Genomic DNA, 25,583 nt, shown 5'->3' on the forward strand with positions numbered 1-25,583 from the left:
AGGAACGATCGGTGGAAAACCTGTAGGCCGTTCTTTCGCAAACATTAGCCTTTTTAGATAAAACGTTTTTCCACTTTGGTGGCTATGGGTAAGGAAAGAGTTATCAAAAAAGTTGCAAGGCACTCTGTTTTTTTTTAATTTTATGTTTTTGCACTTGTAATTATATCCTTGCAAAAGGGGTATTTTAATTTTGGTCAGAAATGTGCAACGCATAGACAAAAGCATCTCCGAACATATAAAGTATATATAGTCATATATCCAACGTCAATACCCAATAACTTATAAATTTTTCGCCCCCTTAAATTTATAACTTTAAAGTAAACATCCGTTTTATTCATAAACAATTGAACACTTGCAATAATAATTGTCCCCCTAAATATCAAAAGCGTGAGAACGCTAACTCAACATTAAAATTCGGACAATCAAGTCGCATCAATATTGATCACGCCACTGAAACAAATTTAACCTTTAAATATTACTATTAGTGTTAATCACTGTGAATAATCATTAGTGAAGAATCACTATAAAACTCCGATCCGACATCAAGAACTTACGGGAACGCTCAAAAGTCTACAACAGTGAAAAATATTTACGCCAACTGTCCGCGGAAATATCATTATCTGTGTGTTACAACCATAAACTCCAATTGTGGAACAAAAACGCCAACTTGAGTGCGAACAAAACAAAACACCATTAAAAAACAAAAATGGCCGTAGAACTCACCAAAGCCCACCACAATCAAGCACTGTCTTCGTTAAGACAGTTGGTAAACTATGATGGAGCACCAGACTCTCTGGTGGAGAGGAGGATAGATTTCATCATGCACTTATATTCAACCCATGATATAAGGCAACATAACATATTGTTCAGAGCAATCGAGATACAGCTCACTGGAGAGGCACAACGGCTCTCGCAAATTGGACAAGACAACACCGGGCCAATTTAAGATCATTCCTCATCAATGAATTGATCAGAATCAGACCCCATGTGAGGAACTTCTTCGACGCCTCTACAACACCTCTGTTTGTGGAGGGGCGGAAGGACCCGAATAAGCCTGAAGTGATTGGCGGGTGCCAATTTCTGCAGGGGTCTGGTGAGTGAGTAATGCAATTAAAACGCGCGAGAACTTCGTTTAAGATTAATTCTGGTTTATTTCTATTTATGTTACATATTAGGTGTCCCGACACACACGAGAATGTTTCGGGTTGAAAACAGGTATATTATCCGAAGCAATGAAAGAACGGGTGTTCGGGTTAGATGTTCGTACTCGATTGAATATGGCGATTTACAGGAGAACCCTTCGTCACCCTCCTCAGTGTGACCGAATTCGGTTTTGGAAAAAACCCTACCCCTCACTCTCTGCTGTTCACCCGGTGGCGTGAACATACCGCCCCCCTTGCAACAAGTTGCAATTGTCTCGCTGGACATGTCTAAGGATGGGGGATGGCAGCGTTCTGGATCGCCAAGACACGGGTGGAGATGGAGGGGGAACTTTGGATGCAGATGGAGTAGGCGGCACGATGGCTGATGACCTCTGGATAGAAGTCCGAATGAAAGGCGGGTGCCTTTCGGGTCTTTGCTCTTTGGGTTGGATGTAGGCGACAGAGCTGTCGATGTGCAAGAGCGTGTGGTGTTGCTTGCCACATCGATGGCATCCTGCTGTGCTCCTGCAGGAACCATTGGAATGCTCATGAGCCAAACAGTTCGGGCAGTATCCGTTGCTCAAGACTACCCGTAGCCTGTCGTCAGCTCGTAGTCCTCGAAACTGTCGGCACTGACGGAGCGCGTGTGCCCCTTGACAAATGCGGCACCTGAAGCAATTAGAACTGCGTTCTAAATCGGATGGTGCTGCTGTCCTTAGAGACATCTTCGGCCTGCTGGAGGAGGTGGACCGAGACCTTCTGGATTTTCCAGTAACGGATCCACAGAGAACCCATCCGAACATCGTCTCGATCCCCACGAAGGAATCACCGACATTCTTGATGATTCGTTCCCCAAGGATAGTGGGAAGGAGCTCGGCTCCAAGCACCAAATCCACAGGAGCTCTTTGGTGAAATTGCGGATCAGCGAGCGGAAGGTCAAGCGAATCCTGCTTCACCTTATTGGGGACGGCGCGGGACGGAAGTGCTTCAGCTACACTAGGCAGCACCACGGCGACTGCTTGGAACCGTCGCAGCGGTTCGTCAGGAGGAGAAATCTGTAAGCGGCACACTTTGTCGCCGCTACCAGCATCGCATTGCCCAATGCCGCGAATGCTAGTTGATACTTTGCAGCTTGGAGGATTAATCAATTCAAACATTCTTTGGGAAATAAAGGACGCTTCGGATCCCATATCAATCAAAGCGCGGATTGGAAACTGCTGGCCACGATGATGAATAGTTACCCTTGCAGTACCCAGGAGGCCAGTGTTGCGAGTGGAGGCGAAGTAACTTCCCACGTTTACATGAGGGCTGCTGGAAGAATCGGAGGACGCAGGATTCGAAATTATACAAGCATCAGGTGCTGAGCTCTCTTGTGCTTGAGCGGAAAAGGCCTGAGCTCGTGCCGTAGGTTTTCGGCTTACGGATGGAAAGGTCTGACTGCTAGAGCTTGGTTGAAGGACATCTGTGGCCTCTAGTACACGGTGGCGTTCAGTTAGGAATCGATTAAGGTCGTCCCAGGATGAGACGGCGGTCTTATTTGGAACGGACTGTTCCCACAACAGAAGGGTGGATTTGGGCATTTTGCTCGTACAGATTGCTATAAGAAGGATATCCCAATTGTCTGTACGAGCTCCGGAAAGCTCAAGACCGGTTAAGCAACCTTGAATTGAGGTCTGCAATTCTCTCAACGCTTTGCCAGACTCTTGTGTTACAGCTGGGATCTGTAGAAGCTGCTTGGCTTGGCTCATAATCAATAATCGATTATTTTCGTATCGCGCAGTGAGGTTATCCCACGCGGACTGGAACCCTTCATTGGTCAAGGGTGACCTAGAAACAATGGCTCTGGCTTCACCGCGAGTTTTGCAACTTAAGTGGTAAAGTTTCTCCACTTGTGTTAGGCTTGGATTATGGATAAAAATCGCGGTAAACAAATCACGGAATGTAGGCCAAGTCAGGCTGTCTCCGTTAAAGATTTCGACTTCGCACGGGGGAACTGTGTGGCTTTGATGGGTGGAATCGACGGAGAGCCTGACTGGTGGGGGAGCCATTTTTGTGGACAACTGCTCGATTCGCTCTCCAAACAAAGTCCCGCCTCGCACATATACCATATAACAATAATCATGTTTAGCTTTAATTGTAGCTATGTGCTTCGGACTATCGTCGTTCTTTTGAGCCGTCAAGGCTTTATAGCATCGTGAAAACTCTGCCTCGACTTTTGCCCAAAGTGACTTAAGCTGGTCTAAGTGTATTTTAATAGAGACGAGTGGCACATCGTCAGCTAAAGCCTGGGCCTCGCGAGCCTCGAACGCCGTTAATGCCTCGCACACGGCAACAAAGTCGGAAAGAGACATCGTAGAGTGTCCTCTGGGCTACTACGAATCGAATGGCAACAAACGTGGACTTAGAGCTCTCAAGCGAGGAGATCGAAACGAAGCTGTAAGTGGACTGTATAATTTAAGGATAGAGGAGGAGTGGGAAGGAGAAATGTCTCCTCTTTTTAATGACCACAATGAATAAGCAAAGATCGCATAAATGAAATTAGAAGGATTTATAATTTTCCTCGCAGTTGTGGGAATAATTATAAGGATATATAATCACTTGGATATTAAAATTTATACAATGTGGAAAAATGTTAAAATTTATAAGAGCATTTAAAAATATGGAAAAATTGAGATCAGTAGGATTGGGAGTGCCGATAACTTTTCAACGAAGGAAAAAAAAAACTTGGAATTAATTCATTAAACGGACAAGATCAATTTCATGGATCTGTGAGGAAAAGATCAAAATGCACCAAGACAAGCAAAAATATTAATTCCATATAAATAAAAGGTTTTTATTTTTCTTTATAAAATAGTTTGCAAATTAAATTCAATCAGTCGATTGAAATATTTTTGCACAATACGAAAATCACGAAGGAAAATATGGATGTCGTGACCGAGTCACGGCTTGGCTCAAGTGTCAGCACTGATGAGACTTGAGTGTCAGCACTGATCGGGAGTCAGCTGTTCTGCCGTGTTTTATGTTTTGTGAATTTAATTAATTGTAAATTGTTTAACGAAAATCACGATTTCCTGCTTTAATTATGTAGGTTTCGAATTATTAAATTGCGGAAAGCCAATCGGAGTGGCTGCAATTAATTTTGTGTGGGTGAATTCAAATTGTATGTGGACATATGTATGTATGTACATATGTACATATGAGAGTGGTTGCCGCGGCAAAAATTAAATTGTATGTATGTATGGATGTAAAAATTATTTGACATAAATAATTTATGCCGATGGACTAATGATCAGCCCGTGAAGTGTACTTTACACTTTAAGTAAAGGTAAGTGGTACTTTATAAATTCATTCTCGATTATTAAACACCTTTACTTGCAGGTTAGAAAACAGCTGTTTTTACATGTATGTATGTATGTATGGATATGTGTGTATATACATACATATGTATTGCTATGCAATTGGACTTTTGGACAATCAGAATTTCGAAGAATGAAAAAAAAATGCACTTCCTAACACAAAAATGATCGGGAAATACCATGTAACCCTTGGAACAGGTCAGGTATGTACATACAAGTATACAGAAGTGTGTAGGTCGCTATGGAAGAGCGGGAAACCTCACACTTTTGTAAGTTTGTAATGGGATATAATAAGAAATGTTGTACTTATCAGGAATTCCGCCGATGCAAGCTGGAATAGCGGAAGGATATCCGGCTCGAAGGACCAATGTTTGTGGAGGGGCGGAAGGACCCGAATAAGCCTGAAGTGATTGGCGGGTGCCAATTTCTGCAGGGGTCTGGTGAGTGAGTAATGCAATTAAAACGCGCGAGAACTTCGTTTAAGATTAATTCTGGTTTATTTCTATTTATGTTACATATTAGGTGTCCCGACACACACGAGAATGTTTCGGGTTGAAAACAGGTATATTATCCGAAGCAATGAAAGAACGGGTGTTCGGGTTAGATGTTCGTACTCGATTGAATATGGCGATTTACAGGAGAACCCTTCGTCACCCTCCTCAGTGTGACCGAATTCGGTTTTGGAAAAAACCCTACCCCTCACTCTCTGCTGTTCACCCGGTGGCGTGAACAACCTCTTATACAGGAAACCTTTGAAAGTTTGTAACAGAATTAGAAGACAAATCCTATATTATCACAAAAAAACTAGGTCTGGAAAACGATGTAAATAACTCTACTCTTTGTACAAATGCTTTAAATAACACTATAAAAAATGTAATAAACAAAAAATTACCCGATAGATTATTTATGACGTTAGCGAGATATGATATAACCACAGGTAGCAAGCTGAAACAAGTAGCTCAAAGAGAAGGGTTATACGAGAATAGTAACAGAAATCAGAAAATCAAAACCAAAAAAAGTAAATCCTTTGTACCCAATAGTACAACTCCGTCTCAAACAAAACAATCCGATACAACACAAAACCAATAACTTTTCCAAGAATTTCAACAAAAATTAAATATTGACAGGGCTAAAAAGTAAGTAAAAGTAATAAGTATCCAAAAAATAGTGTGGCAAATCAGCCTACAAAAAGGCAAAGAGAAAGTAATAATAAAATTAGCAAAATGGACACATCAGTAAATTTTCATCAGAATGCCTCGGACCAATCGGAAGAAGAGATAAGGACAAGTCCTTAATCAAAATAATGAATAATGAATAATAATAAAAGTGCAATAAACCTTTGAGATGTGTAGACGACTCAGAATCTTCATTAAATATAATGTTCGAAAACTTCTTTAATTTCAAAACCCATTTAGGAGATTCCAAAATTCACATGATTGAAGCAGCAGTAGAATAAAAAGAAATCATTTTTCTTGCACCCAGCAAACTTTGTCCAAAAAAATTTTATATCCATAAATTTTTAAATAAATACGACATGTTGATAGGCATAACTTTCCTAAAAGCCTGTAAAGCCGAAATAAATTATGAAGAAAAATACGCAAAACTAGGAAACTACACGTTTTATTTCAGAGATATTGAACAAATAGAAGAAGAATACAACATAGAATGTTTGGACCCACCTACAGAGAGGGTCCCAGACACAAATTTTGCGATTGAAAATGAAATAATAGCAACCAATGAGTATAGACTCGACCATTTAAACAACTATAAAATCAAAGCAATTCTCTAACTCTTGGATTAAAGAAAGGAGCTACAAATTGACATAAACGACCCACATTATATTTCATCCTTTGAAAAATTTAAAAACAAAAAACATTTTTTCTAACCACAGATGCTAGCAATATAGCTTTAGGTGCGTTCATCTCACAGGACCATAGACCTATTTCTTACGCAAGCAGAACGTTGAACGAACATGAGATCAATTATTCAGCTATAGAAAAAGAATTACTAGCAATAGTTTGGGCAACAAAGTATTTCCATACCTTTTCGGTAGAAAGTTCGAATTTCTAAGCGACCATAAGCCTTTAGTATGGCTCAGCAATATAAAAGAACCAAATATGAAACTTCAAAATTAAATATTTACCCGGCAAAGAAAATCACGTAGCAGATGCCGTTTCCAGAATTAAAACAGATGAAAACTTTTTAGGGTCAACAGAAAGCACCACATATACATAGTGCTCATGAGGATAATGGAAATTATTTTTATAAATCAAACATAAAAATAACTTACAAAGAAATGACCAATGCTTACGCAAGGGATATAATCAAAAGATATCTTTGCGGTAAGAAAACTGTACTATATTTTCATAATGAACAAGATTTTCCCATATTCCAACAAGTATTTATTGAAATAATACGATCGAGCGCAAATACAAAACTTGGAAATCTAGCATTAAGTTAGAGGACCTTCAAACGTTTGCACAATTCAAAGAAATAATCCTAAAACAACACAAAGAATTATTACATCCAGGAATCGAAAAAACCATTAATTTGTTTAAAGAAAAATATTATTTCGCCGATTTTCAAAACCTAATTCAAAACATTATTAACAAATGCTCAGTATGCAATATCGCAAAGACAGAAAATACAAAACTAACTTTTGAAATAACACCAGAAACTTTTAATATCAGAGAAAAATATGTCATGGATTTTTACATGATAGACAATTTACAATTCCTTTCATGCATTGACATTTACTCCAAATTTGTAACACTTGTAGAAGTAGTCTAGAGATTGGTTAGAAGCCAAGAGAGCAATTATGAAAATATTCACTGAAATGGGCAAACCAATAGAAATAAAATCAGACACAGATTCAGCATTTCTGTGAATAGCACTGAAAAATTGGCTACCGGAAGAAAATGTGAAGTTAGAAATCACAACAAGTAAAAACGGTATTTCAGACGTAGAAAGATTCCATACAACAGTAAATCTAAAACTCTGAATTATAAATAGTGAAAATGACATCGAAGATAAATTAATCAAATTTGAAAAAATTCTCTACATATACAACCATAAGAGAAGACATAAAATAACTAACCGAATACCAGCGGACATTTTTATCTATGCATGATCACCCGACTATAATACCCAAACGAATAAAATACATAAAATAAACAATTTAAATAAAGATAGACACGACTTCGAAATCGATACTAGATTTAAACAAGCACCATTAGTAAGGTCAAAAATGACAAATTCAAAAAGACAGGAGAAATAAATCAGGTAGACGAGATACATTTTGAAGAAAGAAATAGAGGATAAAACGTCACACACTACAAATCAAAATTCAAGAAGAAAACTAAAGTTAATAAAAGCAAATACGACAATTGATTAATTACAGGTCTGATGACTTTTTTTTGCATTATGCTATTTGTAACATTAAAATCAACATGTAGCCAATCCATTGACATAATCCCAGTAAAAGCACCGAACGGTTACTTAATATTTAAGAAATACTAACGTCTTTTATTGAATATTTTGGTGACCCCGACGTGATACAACACTGCTTGGTCAGTGTTGCAGGAACGTTTTAATAACAAAAGAGTTCTAGTAACAGCCATACTGGCAAAGCTGTTTGATTACCCAAATGTGGGAAATGACGCAGTGCTCTATAAAGAATTTGCATGATAACATGAAAATTGGATAGATTTAACCACGCACTATATGAGCAATCTCTTTGCAACACATGGGATCTGCAGGAAGTAAAGGACTTCCTATCCTTCTTGGACTAGCGCTTCCTAACATTAGAGGCGATTGCGAAACCAAGAAACAAAAATCGCAGCATTGAAAAACCAAATCCAAGGAAGACATGCGCAACAGCATCTGGGACAAAGAGTAACTTGTGTGCTTTCTGCGAAAGAGCAAAGCACAAACTCTTCCAATGTGAAAAGCACAAACTCTTCCAATGTGAAAAGTGCAAAATCAAATCCGCAGCAGAGCGGCTTAACTGGGTGCAGAGACTCAAATTGTGTGTCAATTGCTTCAATCTGGACCATATGGCATAAAATTGCTCTTGGAGGGGATGCTTTAAATGCGATAAAAACCAGAAACACAATGTTGCAGAAACAGGCAACCAAATTGCTACATCTGCTTCTGCAGCTTCTGCATATGTAATTGGCAGAAAATACACCCTATTGGCAACGGCCAAGGTAGTGGTAAAAGGGATCAATGAAAGGAAAGGAGAATTTCGAGCACTCGTTAAAAATTAGCGAGACTCATGTGCACATAAATGGAGTGTTTGGTCAACCACAGATAAGCAAGGCGCGAGTAAGCCTGGTTGTAAGGTCAAGATACAACAAGCTCGCAATGCTAGTTGAGGCATTTGTATTGCCATACATAATAGGTGACCAACCCAGAAAACAAATAACGCAGAACGTCACATTACCAGACAACATTCAATTAGCGGACCCAACATTTGATAAACCAGGAAAAATTGATATGCTGTTGGGAGCTGATGATCACTATGCTATACTGCTACCAGAAAGAAGACGGGGCAATCGAAACCGTCCAACATTACAAAATTCAGAGTTTGGATGGATTATTGCTGGCCGAATTAATATGTCAACGTCAGCTTCAATCAACTGTATGATAGGCATGTCGAATTCAGAGAAATCTCTAGAAAGATTCTGGCAGCTAGACACACTAGAGCCAATAAAAAGGTACAGAAGTCCGGAGGAAGAGTATTGTGAAAAATTCTTCCTCGATAAACTACACACGGCGGCGGACAATCGACTAATTGTAAAGCTTCCATTTGCTGAAGAGGCTTCATCTCTTGGAGAATCTCGGGAAGTAGCCATAAGAAGATTCATGTCGTTAGAGAGGCGAATGAGCCCTGACATAAAAAAGGAGTATGTAAAATTTATGTCAGAATATGAACAGCTTGGACATATGAAGCAGGTTATGGTAGAACAAATTCCCAAGAACTATTATTTTATACCGCATCATTGTGTATTGAAGCCAGAAAGTACCACCACCAAGCTAAGAGTGGTATTTGATGCATCATGCAAAACGTCATCAGGAAAATCACTTAACGCAATTTTATATCCTGGACAAGTTGTACAGAGTCAGCTCTTCTTAATTCTTCTGCGGTTCAGGACACACAAATGTGTGTTCACTGCGGATATTGAAAAAATGTATCGTCAAGTTTGGATAAACCCTGCCGATCAATTCAATCAGATAATTATGTGGAGAGGGGATCGAAGTCAAGAATTAAAGTTTTATCGTTTAAAAACGGTAACTTATGGAACCACATCAGCCCCATATTTAGCGACAAAGTGTCTGGAATATTTGGCACTGAAAAACATTGAAAAATTGTCGTCTGGAGCATCAGCATTAAAAAATGACTTTTATGTTGATGATTGTCTCACAGGAGCAGACAGTTTACCAGAAGCCCTGCAAATAAGACAAGAGCTTCTAGAAATCTTGAGACCTAAGGGTTTCAACTTACGAAAATGGTGTTCAAATAGCAGTCAACTGCTAAAGGAAATTCCAAAGGAAGATACGATTGCTGACATCAATCTCGGTGACACACTGGAACAAACAAGTGTCAAAACATTGGGAATTATATGGGCACCCAAAGAAGACCAATTATGTGCAAAGGCTCAAAGACATACAAAAAGAATAACCAGACGAGTGGTGCTATCTGAAGTCGGTCAAATCTGGTAAGAGTGGTAGTGGTAAGAGCGAAAATGTTTCTTCAACATGTTGCTACCGAACGAATTGAGATGGATGGTGACCTACCGCCGTATTTGGAGAAGCAATACCAAGCCTACCGAGAGGATGTACAGGCACTAAACCACATTAAAATTCCAAGGCATATTTTTGATGACACTACAAAGGAACTATTCACACTATTAACAAGACCTCAAGTACTTGATCGCCCATATAGGCTTACAAACAACAAAACAAATTGGCTTAAATTTAAAATGTACATGAGTGCCCACATTGACTGTTCGCCGAAACTGGATGCTGCAGAGGACATTGATATGTGCGTCTCTGCACTTGAGTCGATGATGGGAGCTGCAGCAAGAGTATCTACTCCACATGCCTCTTCTTACACCAAACCTGTTGACAGGCCTACGAACCGACGGATAGAACAATTAGTAACGGAAAAACGACGTCTAAGAAGAGAATGGCAGATTACTCGATCACCAGCAGCAAAACTTCGCCTAAGGCAAGCTCATCGCAACCTCTCCAAGGCGTTAAGACAAGAGGAAAGCGGGGCTCAAAGGAAATACATAGAAAAGCTCAGTCCAACCAGCACTAAACATCCTCTGTGGAAAGCCCACCCAACTTTAAGCGCTCCTACAGAGACAATTTCACCGATAAGGAGTCCAACCGGTGGATGGGCCCGCAGTGACGAAGAGAGGGCATCCGTATTTGCCACACATCTTAAAATGGTTTTCCAGCCAAATCCAACATCAAACTCATCTGTACTTCCCCCTTCGAACACATTAACGGATAGTGAGTACTCGGAACTCCAATCGGACGAGATCACTGCAGTTATTAAAAACCACATAAAGCCGAAAAAAGCCCCTGGCCATGACCTAATCACACCGAAAATTATCCTAGAACTCCCTATCATTGCAATACAATATATCTGCAAACTGTTCAACGCTATAATAAAAATTGGCTACTTCCCAAGAGCATGGAAAAAGTCCACTATCATCATGATTCCTAAAGTGGGAAAGGACAAAACTCAGCCATCATCCTATAGGCCAATTAGTTTGCTGCCATGTCTTTCGAAGCTTTTTGAAAAGGTCCTGCAGATCCGCCTAAACTCATTTCTGGCATCGGAGAACACAATCCCTTCACACCAGTTTGGCTTCCGCGAAAAACATGGTACAATTGAACAAGTCAATCGCATAACATCCGAAATACGAACAGCATTCGAACTAAAAGAATACTGTGCGGCTGTCTTTCTCGACGTTGCCCAGGCTTTCGATAGAGTTTGGCTGGAGGGTCTGATGTTCAAAATCCTGCCACAGTACACACACAAACTCATGGAATCTTACCTTTACAATAGGAAATTCGCTGTAAGATGTAATGGCTCCGTCTCCGCTGATTTTGAAATCAAAGCTGGTGTACCGCAAGGCAGTGTACTTGGCCCATTGCTCTACCTGCTGTACACTGCAGACCTACCAACGAGTTTAGGACTTACAACGTCCACTTTTGCCGATGACACGGCAATCCTTAGCAGATCCAAATGCCCAATACAAGCCTCTGCAAAACTAGAGGAACACCTTAAGGTGGTAGAGGAATGGCTAGCAACCTGGCGTATCCGGGTCAACGAGCAGAAATGCAAACATGTTACATTTACGCTTAACAGAAGAAACTGCCCAGCTCTAATGCTAAACAACGTACCAGTTCCTCAAGCCGTGGATGTCACTTACCTTGGCATCCACCTAGACAGAAGACTAACTTGGCGCAAGCACATCGAAGCAAAAAAGTCACAGCTTAAACTGAAAGCGAGTTGCCTACTCTACGTCTGGAGTATAAAGTCCTCCTATACAACTCCGTACTGAAACCCATCTGGACTTACGGAGCCGTACTATGGGGAAATGCAAGTACCAGCAATGTCGATATTATACAAAGAGCGCAGTCGAAGATTTTAAGATCAATCACGGGGGCCCCGTGGTATATACGAAACGACAACATTCAAAATGTTCTAAATATACCCAGCGTAAAATCTGAATTAGGTACTCAACAACTAAAGTATTCTGCGAAACTGGATGCACACCCAAAGGTTCTTGCCAATTCCCTTACGCGAACTAATAATAGAACTCGTCTTAAAAGAAATGACAGACCAACCCAATAACAAGTGATTAGGGCCGCCTGCAATATCCCCAGGATTTATCTTAAGTACTAGTCTAAGAAAAATATCTCAAACTTGTTGTTAGGCTCTAATTTAAAAAAAAAAAAAAAATTCAACCCCAAACCAGGCATATACAATAAAAGTATTAGCACAGGAAGGATGGCAACGTCTGACTGGACTATTGTGGCATTTTACGATCTCGAACCATATTGGGCCAACCTGAAGACATTTTTAGACGGAGTAGTAAAGGTTGGAGAAATATGCGTGTTAATGAAGGTTCCAGAGGCATGCACCGCAATGCAATGGCACTTCGAGCATGTCAACTCAGAGCTACGGACAGGAAATGATCTCCTTCACATAGAACGCCAACGACGATCGCCTTTAGATATAATTGGGAACATTGCGAACGGCTTATTTGGTGTGCTGGACTCAAAGTATGCAACAGAGATGTCAGGCACCATACGAAAGGTTAAATCAAATGAAGACTACTTATTGAACTTGCTGCAAAATCAGACATTTGTAATTGACTCAACGATAAATATCATTAAGCGAGACGAAGCCACGATTGAAAATCAGATGAAACTAATGGAACAACAAATGAACGACATGACCAAGGTCCAGGACAATGCGGTAAAGGCATTGCAATGGTATATCACGCTAACTACTCAGATGACAGTTATTGCAAGGAATTTGCAACGAATTCAAACCGAAATTTCCCGAGTATTTACAGATGTCCATCATAGCAAAATAAGCCCGTTACTACTATCACCAGGCCAGCTTCGGGAACATCTGAACCAACTTAAGAGACATCTTCCGTTTGGTTTGGATTTGCCAGTTCCAGATAGCCACGTCTTGCAATTATATGGCTTAATGAAGCCACAAGGCACAATCGCAAACAATCATGTGATATTTAAGGTCACGTTTCCATTAGTGGCAACACAGGCAGTGCAACTGTGTAACCTGGTACCCATTCCAGCAACTGGAACTCATGGGTTTGTAATCATGAACATTAAATTTCCCATCATTGCTGTCAACAAGGAACAGAATCAATACATTGGGCTCTCAAGAGCCGATTTGGAACAATGCCATCAGCTTAACAACGAGCAATATATTTGTTTTGATAAACAAACGACGTTTACGGCTAGGCTAATAGCAACTGTGAGTTCCAGCTATTCAAAAACACAAAATCATCAACTTGTCAAATACAACACACAAACAGGTCATTCGTGTGTGATACGACATGAATCACAAAAATCAGTGGATTTTTGCCACCACTAGACCAATTGAACTCGCAGTAACCTGTGACGATAATATACAAGGTGTCACTATTAAGAAGACTGGATTGTTAACTCTAGACCCGACGTGTACAGCAAGGAGTTCTGCTATACGAATAACAGGTCACCGTATAACTACGACAGACACAATGAAATTGTCATATGTCCGATTTGGCAACTTCAGCATTGGCCCAATCGTCAATATAACACCGACTCCTGTTGCAGTAAGCCCAGCCCCCAGCAATTTTGCGGTCAACATTGGATAACGTTGAACAGGTGTTCAACGGCCGGGAGTATGTTGGTGTTTAGATTATATAAAAAAAGATAACATTAAGCCAATTATAATATAAAACAAATGGAAATGTATGTCAATTAAGTATGTAACCCGATTATAGATATCGATGGCTCATCAGTCATAAGTAGATCTGATATGGTCAGCAGTAAACAATAAAGACCTAGTTAATTAAGCTGCTATGGTTAGCTATTATCAATAAAGACGTATGTTGCTGACCTAACACTATGTCGAACTATGCACTGGTGAGCGCGCTATTTGTACTATAAAAGAAATGCATTATTCTTAGTAAGATCAGATATCAATTGTAGCTATATCGGGTGTGCATCGCTGTGTCTTTGGCCCCCATCTCTACCTTTGTAATCTCACTCCGAAGTCCGAAGTGGTTTATGTGCTAGTGCCTATTTACATTTATATGTAAATAGGCACTTTATTTATATAAATAAACATTTAATATATTTAAGAAATAGTAACGTCTTTCATTGAACAGTAAGTAAAAACCAAAGATACGAAGGCAAAAGGAATTTGCGTTAATTCTCTATTGCGATATATAGTAGAAGTCCCCGTCACTCCCCTCAGAGTTACCGCGTTCTCCATGGGAGAAATCTTACACCTGCACAGACCGATCCTCTTACAACAAGTTGCAATAACCATGCTGGAAAGGTCTCAGGAGACGGAAGCGTTCAGACTGACTCGTCGATGAGCAAGAGCGAATGGTGCTGATTGCCATATCGATAACTTCGGGCTGTGCTCCTGCAATAACCATCCGTGCTACTACCCGCAAACTTTCGTCATCTCGTAGTCCTTGAAACTGTGGGCACTGGCGGAGCGCGTGGCATCTGAAGCCATCGGAACTGGTGAATTGAGAACTATTGAATTTTCCTATAATACGACCACAGAGAACCCGTACAAACAACGTCTCGACCACCACGAAAGAGACACCAACATTTGATGATTCGCTCCCCAAGAATGGTGGGGAAGAGCTCGACTCCATGCACCAAATCTGGGGCACTTTGGTGAAATTGCGGATCGGAGAGAAAATCTTTAAGCGGCACAGCTTGTCAGGGCTGCCAGAATCGCATTGCCGAATGCCGCGAACGCTAGTTGATGCCATGCAGTTTGGAGGATTAGTTAAGTTAAGCATCTAAAGGACGCTTTAGATCGCATGAATGAATGGTTACCCTAACAGTAGGAAGCCCGTACTGCGCGTGGACGCGAAGTAATTTCCGTAACGTTTACATTAGGGCAGCTAAAAGAATCGAGGTGCTAAGCCACCTTGTATTTGAGCGGGAGAAGACTGAGTTCTTTCTATAGGTTTTGAGATTACGGATGGAAAAGCCTGCCCACTAGAATTTGGTCGAAGGACATCTGTGGCCTCAAGTACACTGTGGCGATCAGTTAGGAATCGATTCAGGTCGTCCCAAGAGGGTGGATTTGGGCATTTTGCTCAGATCATTAAAGATTGCTATGAGAGGGATATCCCGATTCTCTGTATGAGCCTCGGCTCGCTCAAGACAGGCTATGCAAACTTGAATTGCCGTCTGCAGGACTCTAAAAGCTTTGTTAAACTTTTGGGATACAGCTAGGATTGTCATTAATCAAGGACTTTTAAGCAATGGCTCTGGTTTCAGTTTCGAGTTTTTTAACTTAAGTGGTAAAGTTTCTCCACTTTTGTTAGGCTTGGATAATGGATATAAATCGCGGTAAATAAGTCTCTCTCCGTATCCGTGGTCGCATCCTAACTGGCATAGTTCTAGAAGACTAAAAGCGTACTATTGTCATTCGTCGGGACTATTTGCATTTTGTAGGGAAATACAGTCGTTTTGAGAAACGTCATCGCAACATGAGTGTCCATTGTTTGCCCGCTTTCAGAGATGTCGAGCATGGCGATATTGTCACCATTGGCGAGTGCCGTCCTCTGTCCAAGACTGTACGTTTCAATGTCTTGAAAGTCAGCAAGGGCGTGGGTGTCAAGAAGAGCTTCAAGAAGTTTTAAATGACTACATGGATAAAAACAACAAACAAAATCATACACTATTTGTAGCAATTTATTCAGTTTTGAATAAAACCAAAATTTTACTTTATGCTCTTTGAAATTATTTCTGTATCTCTTTTTAGCAGCTCTTCTCCATTAATAGGTCAAGGACTCGACACCAGTAACAAAAAATTTTGAACGATAACCCATTCAGATAATTCAATAAATTTATGCTTTACAAACTTTCGTTTGAAATAACATTAAAATTTAATAGGCTGAATCAACTATGGGCCTGACTGGTGGAAAGCCATTTTCGGGGACACCTGCTGCATTCGCTCTCCGAACAAAATCGCGCCTCGCATAAATACCATATAATAGTATTCGTACTGAGTTTGATTGTAGCTATGTCTATCGCACTTAGATCGCCTTTTTGGGCCGCCTCGACGTTTGCCCAAAGTGAGTTGAGCTGCTCTACGTCCAATTTGATAGAGATGAGTGTCACATAGTCAGATAGAGCCTTAGCTACGCGAATGCCATTAAGGCCTCGCAAACATTTTTATTAAACTCAGTGAATCAGGATATATAGCATAAATTAAATTTGAAGGATTTATAATTTTTGTGTCAGTCGCGATCCTACTCTCGTCAAGAGCAGACGTGCCTTAACAATTAGCGGAAAACTCGCGTTTTGTCAACTACCGAATAACGGAATCCTCTTCCTATCTTCGCTATGATTGGCTGGTGTTATCACGCCACGTATCTAGCTTAACCTGATTGGTTGAGCTTATATAGTCATCTCGCTCACTTCTACTAAGTACTGGTGCAATTAAATAACGGAGCCCGTTACCCCCCAGCCGCCGGCATGGGTGGCAATAGCGCCACGTGCTCACCCGAAATTGGGAATTTAAAAAGACCCACTTGGCAAGCAGCAAAAATTGGTGCGAAAGATACTGCTAAACGCAAAGGAGGCTCTTCTCCCAAGTACGATAGGAAAAAGGTGAGGACCAAAAATCCAAGAGCTCCGGACTCATCCGAAGAATCGTCAACTGACTCTGACATGTCAATAGCTGACTCTTCTTGCACTGAAGAAGGCGAGTTTAAGAGAATAGTGGTTGATGTTGGAAAGTGTGCAACAGTCAGCCAGGCAGTGATTGAAAGTGGGGAACTTGCAAGTACTTCAAATGGCGCCAATCGGTTTGCATTGCTTGCAAACCTGGACAACGACAACATCACAAGCGAAACCAAGGAAGCTGCAAGCTCATCAAAGCAGAGCCACCCAAACCAAAGCCCCCTCCAATAATTCTTCCTGAGGTATCAAACATAAAAGGTATGACCGATGATCTCAAAGCGGTATCAGGCGAGGGCACCTTCACTTACAAGGCGGGTCGGGACGGCAAAGTACGTGTTATGGCCAACGACATAGCGACTTTCAGAAAGTTTCAAAAATTACTCGACGAACGCGACATGTTTTATCGTACTTATCAACCAAAGGAAGAAAGGCCATATCGCATTGTCATCAAGGGAATCCACCACTCTACTCCTTGCGATGACATAGCCGAGGAACTAAATGCTGCTAGACATGCTGTGCGCAACATCATCAACGCAAAGAGCAAAACAAATAAAAAGCCAATGCCGATTTTCTTCGCTAACTAACACAAGTGAACAATAAAGATGTTTTCAAAATGAGATATCTATGCCGTGCTGTGGTTACAATCGAGCCACCAAGAAAATTCGATGACCTGGTCTAATGTCACCGCTGACAAGATTTTGGACACACCAAGCGGTACTGCAATCTCCCGTTCAAGTGCGTCAAATGTGCCGGCAACCATAACACACTCGAGTGCACAAAACCTAGGGAAGACCCACCTAAATGCACACATTGCGGCGAGCCCCACACAACTTCCTATAAAGGTTGCAGAATATACTTGCTTGCAAAGCAGAAGAATGGCTCCAAATCACCCAGACCGCAACGTGCTAATATCTACGAGGTAAATGAAACTGCTAATCATACCAACAGTTATACCCAACCTGGCCTCAGCTATGCAGATGCTACCAAAACTCCAAATGAAGGCTCTCAGGCCAATACCCACAGTGCAAACGAGATATCCATCCTTGCCAAAAAGGAAGCAATGATGGAGAAAATGTTCGACCAATTCAGCATGCTCACACAGCTGCTTACCACCGTTGTGCTAACGGTCTCTGTGCACAAAGGCCAGATATCGAACTTTTTATAAAAACTCAACACGTGGACATTCTGCTGGTTTCAGAGACCCACTTTAACACCACGCAATACTTCAAAATCGCTGGATATGAGCTAGTCATCGCAAATCACCCAAGTGGACGCGCACGAGGAGGATCAGCTATCTTGGTGAAATGTGGAATCAAGTACACAGCACTTCCACCAATTGAACAAACCTGGATCCAGTGTGCCCTAATAAAGCTATCAAGCCCAACAGGAGACCTGACAATTGGAGCAGTCTACATACCTCCACCCAACTCGGTAGACACTCAAATGTTCGAGCAGTTCTTCTCAGAAATGGGGTCAAGATTCATAGCAGCTGGCGACTACTACGCGAAAAATCCTTGGTGGGGTTCGAGGTTAACAAACCCCAAGGGCAGAGCAGTGCAACGCTGTCTTGGCTTAAGAAACCTGTGCGCCCACTCATCCGGAGAACCCACATACTGGCCTACTGTAGTATGTTCATACAACTAATAACTCAACACAATGAGCTCAACTTGTAACACTTTGTTGCAAGTATAAACAATTAAACATATACGCATTAAAATATAATTGTGCACTTGAATATGTTCATATGTATACATTGAAGTATTCACATAAACATATTCAAGTAAACATACAATTAAGCATGAACATATATGTATGTACATTTGTATATGCACATACATATATTCACATAAGCACTGTATGCACAAGCGTAACATGAGCTAGAGCCAGGCCAGCGTGTGACCGCTGACCAAGCACTTTGATGCATGCGCTCCAACAGTATGTATGTATGTATGTACTGACACTCTCCCTCTCTTTTGTAGCTGTCGCATAAATCGCAGCATAAGAATATATATGTAAAATTAGCCTAAGCAAAAGAATAATTTGGAATAAAGAATTCAATCAAAAACTCCAGTCAACCGACACAGACGTGTCTCTGATTATTATTTTTCAACCCAACGGAACCCGGTCGAAGGAGTTTTTACATGGCGACCGTGACAGGATCTGAGCTGCACACAACATATATATAAATTATAATAACATAATTTTATATTGAAAAGCGATGACATCTAAATGATGCTGCGACAACTAATATATGGAAAAGCGACAACAACTAAATGATGCTGCAACTTATTGGCAAGAAAAGAAACAACTGACAGAGATTGTAGCAACAACAACAGCATAAACAACAGAGACATTAAACATTTAAAGCTAAAGAACAGCTATCAACATCAGCTTCAACACCATAATACTGAAGATATCTAGTGAATATATTTGAGTCTCGTTCGTTATCCCAACGATGAACATCAGCATCAACACATAAGTTTGACTAAAAAAAAAAAAAAAAAAAAATACATGAACAACAGTGAAGATATTCCCTTTGCGGAATCTGCTCCTGTCGAGCAAAGGGATGCACTGACGCTAAAAGAAGCGCTAGAGCTGTATCCCAACGATGGACCGCGGCCACTAACAATAGAGGAGTACAGAGCCCGGCAGCAGACGAGAATCCCCAAAAAGACGAAACGGGGCGGTGAGGTGAGACGCCTGCTCACCCAGAAAAGACTGCAGCAGGATTTACTAAAGGCCAGCACCAACGAAGAAGACCGACAACGCTGCATAGAGCGTATCGAGAACCTAAAAACTGAACTTCGCCAAAGAGCGAAGAAACGCAAGGGGGCCGCAGAAATGCGCAAGCCTTAACTTGCCTTTAATTTAATAATAATAATTATAAGCCTAATAGCAAGTTGAAGCACGAAAGTGCAACTTGCGAACTTACTAACTTTCTGTAGGCTATTACTAACAATGTGGTTGGAGAATTTTTTTTTTTTTTCATATAAATTTTTTTTTATTTCTAAATAACAATAACGAATGAAATGTAAATCTGAATTGTGAGCCAACCACATGCTCTATAATTTTTTCCACGTCTCTGGCTCGCTGTGCAAGACACAGTTGAGATAAAATTTTTTTTTTCTTTTGTCGTATAAAAAAAAAATTTAATAATTTTTTTAAATAAAATTTCATAAAAATTCATGAATCCATAACAATTTTTCAAATAATTCAAATATAATTTTTTATAATTATAATTCGTATTCAAGCAAATAAGAACGAAGCTTGAAATACTTAAAAAAAAAATTTTTTTTTAGTAACTTTTAAACAAAAGGTTTTGAGATGTTTTTATGGGCTTTTGTTCCCTATTTTTTTTTTCCCGTATTTGTCATATTCATTTTCATCCTGCTAAATTAAAATAGTCTCAAATAGGATCGTTAGTCAGTGAGATTATTATTAGAATTATACACAAAAAAAAAAAAAATTTTTTTTATATAAACTCCATATGTTCGATAATTCCATAAGTAAATTTGATGATATATCACTTATACCCACAATGGGGTTAATAGAAACAAAATCAGTGGACTCCACTGCTAATGTAATAAATAAAATCGAATCATCAAATACTGACTTGAGATTAACGAACATATTGTTATTAATAATCGTCGTAATAATGTGCGCATATATTTTATATAAAGCTTATCTATTACACAATAAATGTGTAACCAAAAGAGCCATAAGCCAAGCTAATGACCTAGATAAGGTCTAAGAATACATATGCACACACGCGAATAACAATAAAAAAAAAAAAATAATAATAATTCTGGAAAACAATGGCCACTCTTGATAATTATTTTGGAAAAATAAACGCTAGGCATCCCAGTATTGTCCAAGATTTAATTGAGGTTTTTAGAAATGAGCATATCAATTCACCACAGAACTCAATAAACTTGGTACAAATTAAGTCAGCTTACCTAAATATAACGGGAGAAGAATTCCCAGTTCAAGGAAGCACTAGGGTACAGATGAGTTTCATCCTCACAGTACCATATGTATGTTGCTTTTCCAACGCAGCAGGCACATATCGTTTCTACCGAATGGAGGAACCGAGGCAGTAAGCCTCCATGATTTTTTTATATACGTACATCCATATTAATAGGCCTAACAAGTTAGTGTAGAATATGGATAAGATAGAAACAAAAAGGCTACAAAAATACTTACCTTTCCTCGATTTCCTGATACAATCAGGCGAAACAAATCACAAATACAAGGAAATAAGGTATTGGATAGCCCACAACTACAAATTTACAAAAAAAAATTGTAGATCTTATGGAAAAATCCATAAAAGTAGCTTATAGTAGATTGTTAGCTAAGACTCCTTTACATAAAGACGTGCCCGGATGGGTCCACGAACTTTTTAAGGACTCGATCGCGCTGATAGACATATCAGAATCGAGTACAGACTCAGATGTAGAAATAATAGATACAGAATAATAAAAAAAAAAAAATAAATAAACATAAACATTTTCGAAAATTTTGTTATTTTTAACAAACTATGGTTACTTGGGATGATATAATTGGAAAAGCTAGAATACACGCACAAGAATTAACTAAATCTTGTAAGTGCCTCTCGCAAAACAGAGAAACATCCCAAGACACAGTAACCAAACACACGAAAATAATAACCGAGAAGCTCCAAGCTATTAGGGCAGTATTAACTGAGCACTATAGCAAACTAAAGGAAGGGCAAAAAACAGCCGCAAATGCGTTCTACAGTGATTGCAAACAAAAAGCAATAGCTGTGCTAAACAGACACAATATTGAATTTAAACAAACAACTGATTTGGAAACTTCAATAGTGCTGGAAGAAGAAACGCAACTAATGGCCGATGATGAAAGAGGTCAAGAAAAACCACCAGTGAGCTCTGATCAGTCAATTATAAGTCATAATAAACCAGCAATTCCAAAAGGAAGCAACAAAATGACTCAAACAGTGGTAGAATTCATAAACACAGCCACAAGGCTGCTACCATTCTTCGATGGTGACATTAAAAACCTACAAGGTTTCATTGGGGCACTTCGCGTACTTGATACCATAAAAGAAACGCATGAAGCAGTAGCCATCGAAATAATAAAATCAAAATTGAAAGGTCAAGCGGGTAATACGCTAAGCTCGGAAACAACGATTGACGAAGTTATACAAAAACTGTCAACAATCTTTAAGGGTGAATCAGTGGATCTTTTAACAGCAAAGATTAAAAATCTGCAGAGAAACCCTAATAACTGTGTTTCATACACAAAAGAGATTACTGAGTTGACCGACGCCCTAAAAGGCGCGTATATTTCGGATGGTCTTCCAAATGAACAGGCTATAAAATACACTACCAAAGTGGCAGTAAATGCTATGGTAAGTCATACCAAAAGTCAAAGAGTCCAGCTACTAATGGAATCGGGAAACTTTGATTCAGCCAAAGAAGCCATCACTAGATTTACCACTCTTTCAGTAGAGTCGGGCTCCACGGGAAGTTCCCAAAATAATACCATTTTTTATGCCCAGCATAATGACCGCGGTAGACGCCGCTACAATAATAATGGTAACTGGAGAAACAACTCGAATTGGAACAACAACAATTCGAGCTGGAGCAATAACGATGCCCACAGAGCCCAACGAGGCCGAAATAATTCACGCTACCGAAGAGGCGGCCGTGGAGGTGGACAACAAAATAATAATAGACAAAACACAAATAACCAACAAAATGGTTATAACAATACAAATGTCCGAATTACCCAAAGCGACCAGGGAAACGGACAAGCTCCTCCAAATGCTCAGAGTTAAAAAATAAAGTATACTCTATCAACCTAAGTCTTAATAATTTCGTATCATTTAAGAATGTTGAAACCAATAAGAAAATAACATTCTTAATTGACACCGGTGCAGATATTTCAATAATAAAAGAAAATTCTGATGTATTTCATGACATCAAAGTAAACAAAACTGTAGACATTCGAGGCATAGGAGAAGGAGTAATAAATTCCAAAGGCCTAGTCTCAATAGAATTGCAGACAAGTAAATATATTATTCCATACGAATTTCATCTGCTTCATGCAGATTTCGCAATCCCATGCGATGGAATAATAGGATTAGATTTCATAAAAACTTTTAATTGCAAAATAGATTACAGCAATTCAGAAGATTGGTTTATACTTAGACCACAAACATTAAAGTACCCAATTTACGTTCCAATAACATTCAATTCTGGTAATAACTCAGCACTTCTACCAGCAAGATCCCAAGTGGTACGCAAAATAGAACTATCTTCAGCAGAAGGTAACATTTTAATTCCGAATCAGGAAATTAAACCGGGCGTTTATGTTGCAAACACTATTGCAACAGCCCAAAGTACTTATGTCCGATTCTTAAATACCACAGATAACTGCCAACTAGTAGGCTTTAACAATTTAAAATTTGAATCACTTTCGAACTACGATATAGTTCAAAATACCAAAGATTTAAGAAAAGAATCTGTAATTCATAAATTGAAGAAAAATTTCCCAACACTATTCAAAGACAAACTCGAAAAATTATGCACTGAGTATAGTGATGTGTTCGGACTTGACACCGAACCGATCACAACAAATAATTTTTATAAACAAAAATTAAGACTTAAGGATGATGAACCGGTATATGTGAAAAATTACCGGAGCCCGCATAGCCAAATAGACGAGATCCAGCGACAAGTTGGAAAGTTAATTGAACAGGGTATTGTTGAACCGTCTGTTTCGCCTTATAATAGCCCACTCTTACTAGTCCCAAAGAAAACACTTTCGGGATCTAAAGAAAAAAACTGGCGATTAGTAATTGACTATCGTCAAATAAACAAAAAATTGCTGTCAGACAAGTTTCCGCTCCCCAGAATTGATGATATTCTTGATCAATTGGGAAGAGCAAAATATTTTTCTTGCCTTGATTTAATGTCAGGTTTTCATCAAATAGAACTAGAAGAAAAATCAAGAGATATAACGTCTTTTTCAACGAGCAATGGCTCATATCGCTTCACGCGATTACCTTTCGGTCTAAAAATAGCACCTAATTCATTTCAAAGAATGATGACAATAGCATTCTCAGGGCTTGAGCCCAGCCAAGCTTTTCTCTATATGGATGATTTAATCGTTATTGGTTGTTCTGAACAACATATGATTAAAAATTTAGTAGATGTTTTTAAACTTTGCAGAAAAAACAATCTAAAACTGCATCCAGAAAAATGCTCATTTTTTATGCATGAGGTGACATTCCTAGGTCACAAATGCACAGACAAAGGAATCTTGCCAGACGACACAAAATTTGACGTCATCAAGAATTATCCAGTCCCACATGATGCAGATAGTGCTAGACGTTTCGTTGCATTTTGCAATTATTATAGACGTTTCATAAAAAATTTCGCCGAATACTCCCGGCACATAACAAGATTATGTAAAAAGAATGTTCCCTTCGAATGGACAGCAGAATGCGAAAATGCATTCCAATACTTAAAAGAAAAGCTCGTTCAACCTAATCTATTGCAGTACCCAGATTTCAGCAAAGAATTTTGCATAATCACGGATGCAAGCAAACAAGCATGTGGAGCAGTTTTAACACAAAACTATAATGGACTCCAGCTTCCAGTTTCATATGCATCAAGAGCGTTCACTAAAGGTGAAAGCAACAAGAGTACTACAGAACAAGAGCTAGCAGCAATACATTGGGCAATAACACATTTTCGACCATATATATATGGAAAACACTTCACAGTGCGAACAGACCATAGACCATTAACATATTTATTCTCCATGGTCAACCCGAGTTCAAAACTAACACGCATGCGGCTAGAATTGGAAGAGTACGACTTTACAGTAGAGTATTTGCGAGGTAAAGACAATTTTGTGGCAGACGCCTTATCGCGGATAACTATATCCGAATTAAAAGATATGAGTATAAAAGTCCTGAAAGTCACTACCAGGCAACAAAGTAGACAGAAAAACTGCGCAGTTAATAAAGAAGACCTTTTGCCAAGGCAAAAACTTCAAAATGCTTCTAGGCCCAACGTATACGAAGTCATCAATAATGACGAGGTACGAAAAGTAGTGACCTTGCGAATAACAGAATCTAAATGTTCACTGAAACATGGAAAGAAAGTTATGGCAAGAATTGAAGTTAGCGATTTGTATACCAATGGAATTCTCGACTTAGGTCAGTTCTTCCAAAGGCTTGAAATGCAAGCCGGTATACTTGAAATCAGCCAACTAAAACTGGCACCGAGCGAAAAGATCTTTGAAATTATTTCAATAGATTCTTTTAAAAATATGGGCAATACTATATTGAAAACATTAAGAGTAGCGCTACTCCAGCCGGTGACCCTAATAGAAAATGAAAAAGAAAAAGAAGCAATACTGTCTACATATCATGATGATCCAATTCAAGGAGGTCATACTGGCATTACCAGAACGCTGGCAAAAATCAAAAGACACTACTATTGGAAAAATATGGGACGCCATATCAAAGAGTACATAAGGAGATGTCATAAATGCCAGGTGTCAAAAACGACGACACATACGAAGACTCCCATGATAATAACAGAAACACCAG

At 39.5% G+C, this 25,583-nt stretch overlaps 1 long non-coding RNA gene and 1 pseudogene across 1 annotated transcript; one reads left to right on the forward strand and one right to left on the reverse strand.

Annotated features, from left to right (window-relative positions):
- The first annotated feature begins 15,110 nt into the window (after window positions 1-15,110).
- Window positions 15,111-15,946, forward strand: LOC26529519 (annotated as a pseudogene).
- Window positions 15,947-20,668: 4,722 nt separating this feature from the next.
- Window positions 20,669-21,456, reverse strand: LOC124459924. Its single transcript, XR_006953877.1, has 3 exons — window positions 21,182-21,456; window positions 20,935-21,121; window positions 20,669-20,830 (listed from the first exon to the last, which is right to left on the reverse strand). It is a non-coding gene; the product is annotated as an uncharacterized LOC124459924 (long non-coding RNA).
- Window positions 21,457-25,583: the final 4,127 nt, after the last annotated feature.

Source organism: Drosophila willistoni (assembly GCF_018902025.1).
Source record: "Drosophila willistoni isolate 14030-0811.24 chromosome 2L unlocalized genomic scaffold, UCI_dwil_1.1 Seg168, whole genome shotgun sequence".
Taxonomy (NCBI): domain Eukaryota; kingdom Metazoa; phylum Arthropoda; class Insecta; order Diptera; family Drosophilidae; genus Drosophila; species Drosophila willistoni.